Here is a 15,431-nt window from a genome sequence, read left to right as displayed (position 1 = left end):
GCTCAATGGGAATGGGGAAGGCGGTAAGTACGGTGCCGCAAATTGCGGGCCCGTACTTAGCACCAAGGTCCCTTTGCGGGTTGAATTTTAATGCCTCCAAAAAGCAGGCGTTAAAATTGACAACCCGCAAAGGGACTTCGTAATCAGGCGTGAAGGGGTTAACGGCGCCGCCACCTTTTGCGGCGCCGTTAACCCCTTAACGCCAGGGTCGTAATGAGGCCCAGTGTCTCTATGAGATCCAGTAAGTCTCAGTGTCCTTGATCTTGAATAAGTGTGAAAAAACATCTTTTTTTATTTATTTCAGTTTATAACAAACTTTTTAAAAACAATTCGACATCAGTTCATCTAATTAAACTACCACAGTTGTTACTTAGTTAGCAGCTTTATGTCTCCAAGTTCATTTTTTGTTTCCAATACTTATGATCCATATACATTACTTATTCATATCACTCTCATGTGAATCCACGAGCATCAAATTCATTTCATATAAAAAGTTCACCAGAGCATATGCTACTTGGATTTGCAAACATCATCCGCATTTCTTCTCCACTAAGTGTTTAATTTTGCACTACCACATTACCTAAATGTATTGATCTTATTGATTTTAAACCTGGACAATACAAGGTTAGGTGCTTCAGTGTCTCAAGATGTGATTTACAAAAACAACATGTCAAGTTCACATCTTTGTTTCTAAATCTCCTTTTTAGGCTCACTTTCGTGTCAAACAAGTTCAGGCGCAACTTTAACATGATTTTTTGATGTTTGTTGCTTGGAGATTTCACTATATATGGAGGCAAAATGTTCCTTCCTTTTTCTTCTTTTGCTGCGTCTTCCATCAGTTTGTAGCGGTTTCTATCCGGTATTGTTGCACACCAGTCCAAATCCCATAGTTTTTTTTCACCAGATTAGGATTTGTTTTCAGAGTTTCGCAGTCTGTTAATAAATCTTTTAGATGGTTGACACATGCCTTAGCCCACTTCGCAGGAGTTGAGTCGGGATTCCCATTAGCTAGATCGGCAAGAATATGAAACTGTGGTGGACGATTATAAATGATGGTCTTTCTATATATAGAGAGCATATTCCAGAGAACTCTTGCATTTAGCGATATCAAACCTTGTTCGTACCGCACGCATGCGGCAGGTAGTCCTTTTCGTAGTTAATATGCGGCTCCAATAAATATTTTCTAAACTCTGCCATAGCGTATAAGGTGCACCCAGCGCACATTCTGCTCCATAGATTAAGGTTGGAACCGTTTTCTGGTTGTGGTGGGCAATTATGGGTTGTAAGGAAAATTTGTGGTATTTTCTGTTTAGGATAGCACCTTGGCACGCCAGTTGTTTGCATTTTTGCTTTGTGTTTTCCGCCCAGGGGTTGTTATTCAGGTTACTATTTAGCCACATGCCAAGGTACTTAACCTTGTTTACACGTTTCAACGGTTCTGTTTTCAGCCTTCATATTGGATCTGTGGTTTTTCGGCATCTTTTTGCTTTTGTAAAACCTTGCAACACCAGAATTTCCGATTTTGCTGGATTTATTTTTAGCTGGTTTTCAGAGACATATTTTTCTAGGGCTACTAGTTTTCTTCTGAGCCCAATCGGCATCATGTCCAGCAGGACTATGTCGTCTGCATAAAGTATCCAATCTAGCGTTTCCCCATAGATTTTTGGAGGGAATGAACTAACAGTGTTTAGTGTTTCTCCGATGTCAAGTAAGAATAAACAGAATAGGGTAGCCGCTAACGGGCATCCCTGTTTGACACTGTGATTAGTCGTTATCGGTGCACTCAAGGTTCCCAGATTGCCTAGTCTAATTTTTATTTGTGTGTCTGTATGAAGTGCTTTCATGGGCCCTAGAAGTTTTTTCTGGACATCGCCATTTCGTTAGTTTGGCCAATAGTAATTTGCGATTGACTGTGTCAAATGCAGGTCCACAAAAGCTAGGTAGACTTTCTTATTTTGTCTTATAGCTTCCATTTTCAAGAAGTTTAAGATGATTAAATTTAGACCGCAGCCTACCCCTTTTGCAAACCCTGATTGTCTTGGGTCAAATCTCATATCTTCTTGAGTCCACTTTAGGAGGTGTTTCTGTAGTTGTGTTGCAAATATTTTGCCCAGCACATCAAGGAGGGTGATCGGACGATAGTTCTTGGGTTCCGTCGTATGCCCTTCTTAAAAATAGGCACAACGATAGCGCTTTTCCATGGGATCTTTCTATGACGTAATATTGACTCAACCAAGACATGGCAAAAATCCGTCCAGAAATTCAGATGTTGTTTCAGAAGATGATTTGTAAGCTTGTCTGGTCCGGGTGCTCTATAGGAGCTCAGTCGCATGATATTATGTCGCCCTTCTCAGTATTAATTGCCCACTCATATTCAGGTAAAGTTTGGTCAATGATGTTTGGGCCTTTAGTTGTAAATGTATTTGTACAGTGGGCAACCCAATTATTTTTGGGCACCATGTTAGTTATTAACGCCCCTTGTCGTGTCGTCATTTCATTTAAGTATTTCCTGAAGGCAGTTGTGTTTCTCTTGGCAAGTGTTTCCATCATGAGCTCCGCATCACGTTGCAGCATAATAGATCTATGGCTAATTATCCAGTTATTATAACACTGCTTTTCTTGTTTGGTCAATCTTTTGCATTCTTCTAATGGGCGATTTTTGGCTATTCTGACAACTTTGTTCAGTTCTTTTTTCTTTCTGGCTACTACGGCATCTCAGAAATGAGTTTTTTTAAAGTCAGGTTTACCTCTCCTCATATCAATTTCTCGGTATGCTTCCAAGAGTGTGGTATATTCAATCCAATCTTCCTCTTTCTCTTTTTCTAAAGATTTCAGAAGGGAGAATCATGTTGAATCATTTATCTTAAGACGATTACAACCCGGTTCCACCTCCAAGTGCTCTGACCTCATGATTTTTCCATTTTCTCTCTTTCTCTGGGATCTTTTGATGTCGATTTTAAGCATTCAGTGGTCACTTTGGGGTATCTCTATTATTTGCATCCTGTCAATCTGGACTGAAACTTTTTCCGATGCAAACAGATAGTCAATTGTTGACGATTGATCTTTTCTATGCCACGTCGGTTGCGATGGGATATCACCTGGGATTTTCCCATTTAACATCTTCAAGTTTCAGAATTGCATTTCACACATCCAGGCTTCAACAGCTCGATATCTGAATTTTGATTTTAAATCTTGTTTCATGATCTTATTCTTTTGTTGACAATTGATATTGAGGATTCCGCAAATTATTATATTCACATCCTCATTTTTTTTGTAGTTATCTGATATCACCTTTGAAATTTGACTTGTAAGCTTTCCCCAACTCATTGCCTCATGCTGCCAGTATATATTTATTATTACTAGGATTTTACCTATGTTACACATATAAGATGGTAGGAGAATGGAAACGATTTGCAGATAAGGTGATAAGTTTTCATCATATATTATACAAGCCCCACTCGCTACTTTTACAAGCATGAGAAGTCCTGCCATTGGTCGACCTTTCAACCCCTTTGAGGCTGGATTAAATGCAGTTTTGTATTCAACTGCAATTGGTAGTTTCATGAGCCACGTTTCTTGTAAACACAGGATATTTAAACTTCGTAGGGTTGTTGGTTCAGCATTAAAGAGGTGGGCATGTCCTCTTGTGTTCCAGGATCCGATGTAAACATGTTCCTTATGTTGTGATAGTTGGCATTAGCTCTTATTATAACAGTTTAGGGACTTAGCTACCCAATCCCAGTTTTCTTCATCATCATCATCGACAGTAGCATTCTCATCTGTTCGGTTAGTCTTCGTTATAGTCATTTGAATCTTACTATTACCTTTAGGTTCATTCATTTCGTCCTCATCGCTCTTCTGTTTGTGGATTGAAGAAGAGCTCAGCTTCTCAGAAGAGCTCAGCTGCTCAATTGAGAGTCTCTCCCACTCGTTCTTCTCAGCCGTACTACGACTAGATGATGTGTCACCATGAAGTGATGTTGAGGACTCGTTCCTCTCGGTAATTTTTGTGAGATTGAATCCCAATGAGATGATAAAGGGAGATGTTTCTAATAGCAGATTGCAAATGATTTTGGAGGGAATGTGTAGAACTACATAATCATGTGTGCATTCATCCTCAAATTCAACTGTTTGGATGTCATCAGAGGTCACCATCCTCAGCTGTGGAATATGATGAAGCAATCTCAATATGTTTTTCCTCTTCATTATCAGGCCATCCTTCTCTTTGACCAGCCGTTCCAAAAGAAGCATATGATGTGCTACGCTTTTTGTATTTCATGGTTGACATGCTTCACGTCTTTTGTTAATCGTATTGGAGATCTGCAGTGTCTTTAATTCCCCTTGATTATGTTTGGCTAGCTCAAAGGAGACCTTATTAGATCTCAAGGAACTTTTGACAGTTCTTTGTGAAGCTTGTTCGAATGATCTTTTTGTTGGGTCAATGTCAACATTCAGGTCAGTTTTTTGGGGCTTTAGTGTATTTGCAGCTTTGTTTGCGCTCTTCTCTCATCCAGGGTTTGACATTTTTGGGGAAATGTCTCTATTTGTGCAGGTTCCGTTCCCTCGCTAGTCTGGCGGTCTTCATCTTCTATGAAGACAACTCTTCTGTTGCTTTGTTCAGATTGCGTTGCGCACTTAGGTAGTCCAGGTCTCTTCGTCTGATTGTTTTGAGAAGTTTTTTATCAGTCTGAACTGGTAGGCACTCCATGACATCTGCGTTGTTTTGGTGATCGCTTTCCTCGTATGTTGATAAGTTCATAAGGTCAGCAGAAGTACTTGCTTTGGACGGAGTAGTATCACTATCGTCTGTTTTTTATCCAGATTTATCAGTTTTGTTCTCTTTTTCATCACATATATTACTTAGCATCGCCATTGCTTGAAAGGTTTTGATGTTCCTCAAAAATTATCTGGAGTATTTTTGTGTGGCAGATTTCTTTTTGTCATGTTTTTCGTTTTCTTAACCGTGGAATTTTTCACCACAGATCTTTGTTTGCTTCTTTGCGACTCAGATGAAATATCGAGTAAATTTCACTTTCAGTTGGTGCAATTTCAACTGGTGTTTTAATTAGTGCAGGGGGCATGGCATGAGTCTCAGAGATGTCTTTGTACATTCCCGTATCATCTGGATTTCCAACTAAACCATCTGCGTTTGCTGAGGTGGAGGGCAAACACTCCATTAGATCAGTCTCAACATGTCCGATTCTTTGTTCTTTTTGAGGGGAAGAACACAGCGTAAGGTTTTTGTGACCAACACCCAGTCTGGGTCTACCATCCTTGACTGCAGACAGTAATTTTGAGGCACTCAATTCCTGATCTTTAGGCACGTTTAGGGACTATTTTGTTAAGAAGCTTCATTTCATCTCTTATTTTACATTGACAAGTGTCCAAGGTGATATTAAGGGCATCATCATCAGTTCTTGGATGTTCATTTTCTCTTAAGTCAATAATCACTTGTTTGGGATGTGGCACCACCCCCTTTCCATGGGATTTTGTGGTTTCCACAGGTGCCGTTTGAGAATTGGTCATCTTACCGTCGCCAAGTGCTAAAGCTTCAGCTAGCAGGCGTTTGTCGGCAGCGCTACTTTTGATTAATTCCATCATTACTTTTTGTACCCGCTTCGCTTCTACTGGTTTCGTTTGTCAACACTTGTTTGTTTATGGCAAGTTCTTATTCAACCATTATCATTCTTGTATTAATTAAAGCAATCAGTGTGTTCTGGTCTTTCAGACTCTCATTTATTTGTTCATAGAGTTTGGTGAAAGGTGACAACAAAATTGTTAGTGCTGCCATTATCAGTGGATTTAAGTCCTTGGTCAACTGCACAGTAAGATTTCTAACCAACTCTTCATGTTTGGATACAGGCATGCTCTTCGTAGCTACTGGTGTGTAGCTCGTCTTTTTTTATTATTATTTGTGTATCTCACGTGCGACGAGTCTGAAGTTGAGCCATCCGATGATGAGTCAGAGCCGCTTATTTCATTTACATTGGTCGCTTTCGTTTGTATTTGTGGTTTATGCCTTTTCTGTGAGTGGGTGATATGACGTTCATTTGTGGGTGACATCATAGGTGACTGTCCTTGGCTTGGTCCCAAATTTTCTATAGATGACAGCTGCTGTTCTTCATGGGAATCCACTGGCTGATCCAGTTTGCACTGTGCTTTTGTTTTAGTGATTTTGTCCACTTGACAGATGGACTCATGTACGTTTTGTTTCCCAATTTTAAAGTGAAGTGCAATGAGATCACCCAGAATTTTGTCCGCAATCACAATCGAATTGCTCTTCTTCTTCGAGTTGCTGAGTTTCGCTTACATAGATATTCATGCTTGAGGTTAGTGTGCACACACCTGCTTGCTCTGACGGTATAGCTAGCACATCCATTTTGCTACCACAGTTGAATGAATTTGCAGTGTGAGAGCACTGTATTATAAACTAATCCTCTCGTATGTTTGTTTGAGTATTTTTTTCTCTAAGTGTAGTAGAGAGTCAAATTTATAATCGCATGGAATGGGGCCCTTCGAAGTTGCCTCGCACTTTTTCACTGCAACTGACATGTGTACAGAGCCAGCTGAAATCCGGGCTAATGTTTGTAGTGACTACACTCCCTGAGGTTCCATATTGCCATGCACATTAGAGGTGCTCTCTCTGTCGGTCAAATACGTATTGTTCACTGTAAGCAGCGCTTTGCTATTATGGTTTGCTGTGTTTACCTGCGTTTCACTTGTTACACTGTGCGCAGACTCACATTCATTTTCAGCAGCGGCAAACACCGGACTGTTAGGATGATTTGACAAACAGTCCAGGGAAACGTCATTTAAAGTGGAGGCAGAAGTAAAGGTTAATGTTTTTGAACTTACTGCAGCAGGGATTCGCACGCTCCTTATTTCTTCCGATCTTGCCGTCAGAAATCACTGTTGTCGTCTCATTAAGGGGTGGCACCCAGTCATGTCACCAGCAAGTTCAGTAGGCACACTTTGCACAGATGTTTGATTTATGAAAGCTATTGCCTCGTCCGACATCCTGTCTTTATTGCAGGCGGTGTAAGCAGAGTCACCCTTTTTTGTTGAGTTACGGCCAGCCATCATACCTGCTCCTGCGCTCCCCTGCAACACAATCAACACTCCTACGCACTCCGTGTCGCTCTGCGATGGAGGTAGGGGTTTTAAACTGTTGATTGCTCCTCCTCTTTTCAAAACAACGTGGACAGTCACACAAGGCACTGTAGTGAAAGCAGTTCAAAAGAGTTTCTGGAAATGTAGCGACAGCCTCCAACACAATCAACACTGCTACGCACTCCGCCTTTCATTTTTCATGAAAGAGTTAGTGGAAAATTTGGATTTCATTTTGTTGATGTTTGGGATTTCATGAGCTTAGACAGCTCTCATTCTTCCCAGGATCAAGTTCATGTGGGTTAGTCAAGGACTCTTTAGGGATAAAAATGCACTTGGGGATCTACGGATAATTAGTACTCAAATTTCAACCATGTACTCATTTTAGCGGCACCACTGACTTCTGTATGAGTTTGTGTGTATCACTTTAGAAATTATGCTAATGTCACAGCATGTGTTAGGTTTGTGACTTAGTGATGATGTGAGGCACTGAGGGCAATCTGAAGAGGTGGTGATTTGGAATTTGGCATAGCACAGTATAGTGTGGGTGCTAATAACCATTAAAAAAACTAAACAGTAGTACGACTAATGACTAATCTTAAAACGACTAATATTTGTAATTATTGTGATGAGAGTGGGTTTGCTTAGGCTATAGATCTGCTGCAGGATGGGGTGCATGAAGACATACCAAAATGTTGGCGTACAATATAAATACTGAAATTGAAAGGTGAACTGCAATGTGCTTTGTGGCCTTGAGGTTCAGGGCAATGAAACAGCAGAACATGCTTTGCAAAAGAAAAACCCTTTGTTTAAATGGGAGGATGTCATTGTGATATGTTACATGTAATCCGGGGTGGAGAAGAGTGTTGTATAAAGGTCACTGTAGAGAAACTGAAAGGGTTTGGAAAATTACTGGTGTTGGCTAAAAGAGGAGGCAATGATTGACTGATGACCTCTCAACAGAATGTATGGAAATGGGTGGTGAAACAATATGCTTTCTTTATGAAAATATAGGGAAAGGAGAGATATCAAAGAAAGCTTAAAAGTGCAGGGAAGAGGAAAGAAGAGAAAAGAAAGAGTCTGGCTGTAGACGGAGCAAAGATAGACAGAAGGGGCGGGAGAGGAAAAAGAAAACAACAAAGACATTGGCGTGCTGGCTGTGCTATGCATTGATAAGGAGACTGGCTGGCAGCACTGCAGAAAGAGGTGTGAGAGGGGCCAGGAGACACTGCTGTGCCCTGACGGCATGCCAGAGTGGGAGAAAAGAAGGGGAGACAGTGCCAGTGTTGCAAAGGCACCTCATAGCCTGATCCATGGAATGCCAAATCGGGACAAACAAGCAGAACGGGACACAAACATTTGCTCTGTGTTCACTGTGTGAAAAGAAACATTCCTTGGAAAGGAGGGGTGGTCTGTAAGAGTGTTTTGCAGCACTGCTAAAGTTTATCATTGAAACTTACAAGATTATGTATGAAGTATGCACATATTCTGCCAGGTTCTCTAGGGAGTGGCTAATTGCGCTGAAGGCAATAGAGAAAGTAATTGTCTTGGGTGCCGGATGCCTAGCAGGCTGAACCAATAAGCTCAAATGTAAACGCACTGTCCTTACAGATTGTGATGCTTTTATTCCTGTGTTGTACCAATGAATGCCCATTGTAATATTTCTCTTGTGTGTTTTGCTCTAGTCTGCAGAAAGATTATAAAGTGCCTTGGGGAAGAAACATAGAACCTGTGTGTGTTTTTTATCGTTGTGCGATCTGTTTGTTTGGTTATCAGTATTACCAATGTGAAAAATGAGTGTGCCTGGCAGTACACTAAGTCTGGTACTTCCCTAGTCAAGTGTCCCATGTTAAAAAGGGACAATCATGAACTAGTTCCAAATACTTAAGCAAACGAAAAACAGGGAAGCACATAGTCCTATGATAGTGTTCTAGATACATTTTCCAACAGAGATCCATCTTTGCATTCCATCTTTGGCATGGGTACTTCCCCCCTCCATGAGTTCCAAGTCACTGCTGTTGGTTGTATTGTAATGACTAGAAAAATCTGCAGAGGAAAGAAAAGACTTTTGTTCTAGATGTCCAGATTTACTTACTATTTTCTTTTTGTGTCTCCAGTCTATGGGTTTCATTTGTACTCTTTCTTTTCATTCTGTTTGTCTAACTCAGAGTAGCTGCACTTTTGGAGCATGTGTCACATTTTTCAAAGAGGAAATACTGGATTCTATCTCAAAAGAGTTCCGCTTCTTCCAGGTGTAGTCATCACATTTTTCTTCTCACTAAACTTCACTTTTTTATGTTTTACTGATTTGCTTGCAAGGAATAAAGAGAATAAGGTTAACGATCCTTTCTGTACTACCTGGCATAACTTTACCGTCGCATCCCTCTTGTCCCCTGCTCCTTAAAATTGACACCGTTTCTCTTGCCATCATCCATTCTGTCCTGTCTAGTCATTCTGTCCAAGGTTTCTGATAGTGTTAGAATCAGTATTTCCCAGTTAGGATCTCATGATTTGGCAAATACTTGCTGTCAAATGTTTAACCTGTCGGTCAATTTGAGAAAATCTTTCTTTACCTCCCAGACTGTGGGGTGGTCTTTGGTAAAATTGCTGTTGTTCCCTAGAAGGGTAACTACCTCTCCTAGGAGATTAGTATTGATAGTTCTGATAAATGATATCATGTGGATGTCTTGGCTCTACTCACCCTGGTACTGGAATCAATTATCCTGGACCCTAGGAGGAGATGGAGATAATGTTTCTTAATAATTGGCTCAGGGAGGTGGGGATTGACTTATGTCTATGGAAATATTTTGATTTTGATTTCCCTACCAACCTACTTCTGGGTTCTAACTGTTTCTCTTTCAAAGAATAGAATATGTTTAGCCCAGGATAGGCCTGAACCTAAATATTGAAGACTAATGTAAGTCTGTTTTGTTGGATCAGTATTTGTGGGATCTGTATTTTGCATTCCAGCTGGAGGACTAGTTAGCTGACCTTGAATAGAGGGTCTTCTCTATATGTTTAGATCTTTAACAGCGTAGGAATGTCTTGATCCCACACCTTTAAGTTCAGCTAAGGAGTACTCTTAGCTTAAGGTATTTATTTGGGGTTCTTGTTTTGCATTGGTGGTTGTTGGGTTCAGTGATTTATAGTTCTGTGCAGCTTGTGTGATGATGCACTTTTGACTTCCTCACTAATCATAATCATGTACTAACTGAGTCACTACATATTTTGGAGGAGCATGAAGAATGTATTTTTTAAATATAGGCTTTTGGCATCAACACATTGAGAAATCTTGGCAAATCTGCACCGTTCTTAAGCAAACTCCCCAGGTGACTGATCCTCAGCACACATTCAATTTTAGTCTGTGTCAAGGGTTCCCTGTGGATTTCTGTGAGTTGACAAATATTTTAATATGGCCACCTTTTAAAATATGTATTTGAAATTATTCTGATCTTCCACTGGTGACGATTGTTACCACACAACTACAATTTGTGGAGCAACATATCTTGAAAACATACCAATATGGCTTTCAACCTAGGTACTGAATGGAGTCAGCATTGATCCTAGGATAATATTCTTGCTCATACTGACAAGGATGATCTTTTATTGCTTGCCATTCCAGACCTATCAGCCATGTTTGATACCTAGATTCATTCTATTTCAGTGTCTCGTCTGAAATGCCTTACAGGGACGAATTACTTCACACCTTTATGGTTTTATGTTTTGGGAGTTTCTTATCTGAAAGGGTCCAAATGTTTAACATTGTAAACTTTACCTCAAAGCCCATCAATTTAGGTTTTGGATTACAACAGGTATCTCCCCTCTCACCGCTTCTTATAATTTATATCTACCAGATAAATAAAGTCTCTAGTGCAGCATATTCACATCTTCACATATTGACACAAATTATTAGTTTCATTCTCAAGGTTGAACATGCTGCTCATCTCGAATTGCTTCTATTACAGTGTGCTGTTTCTGTAGCAACCACTGGTGTGGCTTGGGGGTTGAGTGGGCTATAGCCCCAGGAACTTGAGTTGTAGCCCCAAACTGAAGCTCAGGGGCTACAACCAAAATGCTAGCTACCCCCGAGTCCTGACAGTCCAGAAATTAGCATTGTCCTGGATCTTTCCCAGACTTCGCAACACCCCTGGTAGCAACACTTACTTGTCACCCAAAGAATCATTTATTTCATCTCATGCTTGCACTGATAACAACTGGTTGCATGAGTTTACATTCTGTGGAGGTCTTTTGAGCATTTTCTTTACATTTTCAGCCAACCCACCGTCCACCATTTTACATCTTAAGGTGAAAGAAGAGATGGGCAGAATAGTGCACAACAATTTTCTTCTCCTCTCTAGTTGTGAATGTCAGGCATAGTTTTTGTAACAATTCGTCTAGTGGGTCATCTTTGTTCAATAGTTTAAACAATATTCTTTATTTTATCTTTTCATGACTGGAGATCCCTCATTGACCATTGCTGGAAATATCTAGTCATTGCATAATCAAAAGATCAACCATGGCATCCTGTAATGTCATGGCCAGATTGTGTAATTGATCACAAGTATGGCTCGATCTATATGACAGATTCATGCAGGCAGGATATTTTTGCTTTTATAGACAAGTTACTCGTGATTGTGTAGTAGTGTGAGAAGTTGCATTAGTGTGTGGAATAATATGGCGTTGTATAGTCTCATTAGTGTATACAAGTTGTGATTGACATTTGTTGAATTGTAGGTTGAAAAAATAGTTGATTTTGAAGTGAGAATGAATATCGATGATAACAGATTTCAGAAATCCCTATTTCATTAAGATGCAAGGTTGCCACTATTTATTATGAGATGAATGAAATTACAATTACTGGGCATTTAGAAATGTTAAGAGAATGTTGGGCTACCACCTATTTCTTTTCATAATCGCAGAAATATGACCATCCAATGAAGACCGGTTGTGTGCATTCTCTGCACCTCATTATTCCACTGGCTTCTCTCCTTTCTTTTCTTTGTATGGTCAGCATCCCCGCACCCTACCAGTATCGGATCTGCCACAAAAGCAGATACTGTCACATCTTCAGGATGCTCAGGCTACCATGTGTCGCTCGGCAGACAAGCGATGACACCCAGCCCCAATATTTGAGACCAGTGACAGGCTCTAGTTATCTACACGGCATCTTCGTATCCCGGGTTACCGCAAGCTTCTTCCTTGTTTTGTGGGCCTGTATCGAATTACCAGGGTCATCAACCCAGTCTCTTTTCAGCTAGTGGTGCCTGCCGCCTTGGCATATCCATCCAGTCTTTCACACCTCCCTTCTGGAACCATGCCATCCCTCTACTTGCATAGTAGTGCCACCTCCCGTGCCAGCATCATGGGCAGAATCTTGCCTACGGACGTTTCTACACGGCACTCATTGCGGCGTTGTTGGTGATTGCCATGGCGACTCCAGGATGCACAGCAAACGTGATACTCTCCCGCGACCAGCACCAGGTCATGTGACAAAACACGACCAGGAAGCAGCCCATAAAAGCCCCAGCCATTTTTCCTTCAGTGCTTCTCAGCTGTTCATGTGAGTGGTGTTTTTGGGTGTTGTTTCCTGGTTTCCTGTTGTGTGGTTTTTGACCCTGGCTTTTGTCCACTGAATTGCATTTGGATTGTCTGTGGATTTTTGGATGATCTTGTGATTTTTCTACTTTTTTTTATTACTCTGGCATTTTCTATTTGGATTGCTTCGGGATTTTCTTAGTGATCTGGAAACCCAGACTTGCTTCTGGACACTGAGAGTACTTTGGCTTGGGCTTTGTTTTGGATTTTTCCCTGGAACTTTCTACTGGAACACTGACTGGAACAATATCCATTATTGCACACTCATCCCTGAGGGAGGTTTTCCCATGTCTGGGTTTTTCCCTTTCCTCCATTCTGCCTCCTTCTGGTGCCTTGTTAGGTAGGTTACAAAACGTGTTCCCAGACATTGTGGTAGTGCAAATTGTTGTGTTCTAATAGTGTCGCTTTCTTTCAAGCTGCCTGGGGATCCGGTGATGCAGTTCCAGTCCACCTGTTTCCCTAATAACTGGTAAGGGAGTTGTTTTCGCTTCTCTGACAGGTACTTTGGGGTGGAGGTATTTAGTCCACTCAGGAGATCACGTCTTGACAGACCGAGAAGCCCCCTCTCTCTTCCACGTGGACTACGGGTGCCACTGCCGGTGACCCAGTAGCCGCCTTTAGTGCAGACCATTATGGTGCTGTGGGCTGACATGTTTTACTCTGGATTTTTCTATCTGGATAGCTTCTGCAGTTCCCTTGTGCTCTGGTGACCCGGACTTGCTTCTGGACACTGAAAGTACTTTGGACTTGGGCTTTGTTTTGATCACGTCTTGACACTGATGTCCGTTAGAGGTATGGCCTCAATTTGATGCATTCACTGTGTCCTCAGAACACTACTGCAAACAAGGTCCCAATACAAAGAGTTGTTGTTGACTTAATTATCAACACGACTCTCCCACTTATTAAATCCATAATTGCAGGCTTAAAAGGAAAAAAATGCATTGTGTAAGATTGATTGAATAAATTTAAATGTATGTCTTGAACTGTCAGAAAATGAAATAAAAAAGGAAATCCAAAAGCGGGATTACATACATAATATAAAGGAGGTCGAATTCCATCCAAATACCCAAGAAGCACAAAGACCCTCAGGGTGAACCCGGTGAATGTCGTCTTGCGGTGGCTCAAAACAATACATGGGTTTCTTCCTAGCAAGTCGGCAAACAACATATGGCCCCTGACCTCCATATCGCTGTCCTGTGTCCAAGGCCCTTTTGGATACAGTGTATCAGATTCTGCTTAAGTGCTTCTGTTTATTTGTCTATGGCAATGATAACTCCAAAGTCAAAGGAGGATTTAGGTTGATGTGTAGGAAAATTATTAAAATTCGTGCACAGTATCAATATAGCTTGAACGCTCAGGGGCATCGGTCTACTGAGCAGCGTGTTATAATATGAACTAGCAAAGACACGCTGTACCTTGCACCTTCCAATCAAAAAGACGTACCATTTCCCTTGGGAATGCCATTTAAAGCAATAAATAGACCAATAGTGTTGGCAAATCTCATGCAGATATTTTAACATGTTTTCGGTTACAGGATGCGTTTGCAGACTACATGAGAATCGAAGAGATTCAGAGGCCAAACGAGGACTTGGTATGTGTTTGCTCACCTCTTCCACCCTACGAACAGTTTCAATGTCTTAGTTCCTGAGTTGCCTACGTCTCCACCAAAATTTGCATATGCCAAAAAAGGGCAACCTACGGATTCACTCCAACCATGTCACCTTCCTCAGAATCTAGGTACATTTAAAGTGTAATGCATGCTCCTCTTGTGCTAGATTCAGGGTTACAATTCCACTATTCTGCTTTAGGATGTAACTCCCCAGTTGTGAGCTAGAACTGCAGATTCCTTATGAAGCAGCGCAGCACTGCTATTAACAGGCATTACAGAGACTGGCATATGGACGTTTCAGTCTTGGGCCATTCCAGGTTTTGGAATCCCATGTGAATAACTCCCAGCACCTGCACCAGCCATTGGGATGTCTGCCCCTAGCTATTCTTGTGAAAACCAATAGCCCTTAAGCTGATGCTCTTTCTATGTGGTTATGATATTAGAGTGGCCCATTCTAGCTGCCGGCATGGTCAATGCCATACATTGAGGATACAGACCCTGAGCAAGTCTACAGGGGAGTACACCCGGCTAGTTCTGAAAGTAGCGCTACCTGCTGCTGCCATTGAGTGTCTTGGCTCTACCTCCCAGCAACTGACGTCTCCTTGAATGGTTGCAATCTCCTCTGGTGTGACCACCCAGCTAGTTTTTGTTCTCAAACGCTGTTCAGCGATTTCTGTAGTCTTTGGTAGATAGAAAACCCTGTAATTATGGTAGGCCTTGCACCATGTCTTGCACGAGCCCTGAAAGGGATTGCGAGCCTTGCACTACTGCCTTTCCAAAACAAGGATAGCAGGATTTATTGGTCGGCACTCTCTGCTGTAGGTTTGGCCGCTCTGTGGTCTTAATAATTGAGTTCTGAGGGCAGTGTTTCCTTTCCCATGCAAACGCCAAAAGAGCTGCAGGCACAGACAAAATGGTCCATGTGGCACGAACATGTAGCCTCGACGAGAAAGAGATAGAATCTTCTAGAATTGTTTTCATTTGTTAGCAGGCGCTATGGCAAAACTCCAGGTTGCAACCATGTTTAATTTTCACATGATTATATGTAAAATATCTAAACATTTATTATTTTATTGCCATTGTAACTCTGCAAAAGTATTGTACATCATGAATGCTCCAC

This window comes from Ambystoma mexicanum, chromosome 11 (assembly GCF_040938575.1).
Source record: "Ambystoma mexicanum isolate Mex_15411 chromosome 11, UKY_AmexF1_1, whole genome shotgun sequence".
Lineage (NCBI taxonomy): Eukaryota > Metazoa > Chordata > Amphibia > Caudata > Ambystomatidae > Ambystoma > Ambystoma mexicanum.
The sequence above is the reverse complement of the archived record's forward strand: the minus strand, read 5'-3'. Positions refer to the sequence as shown.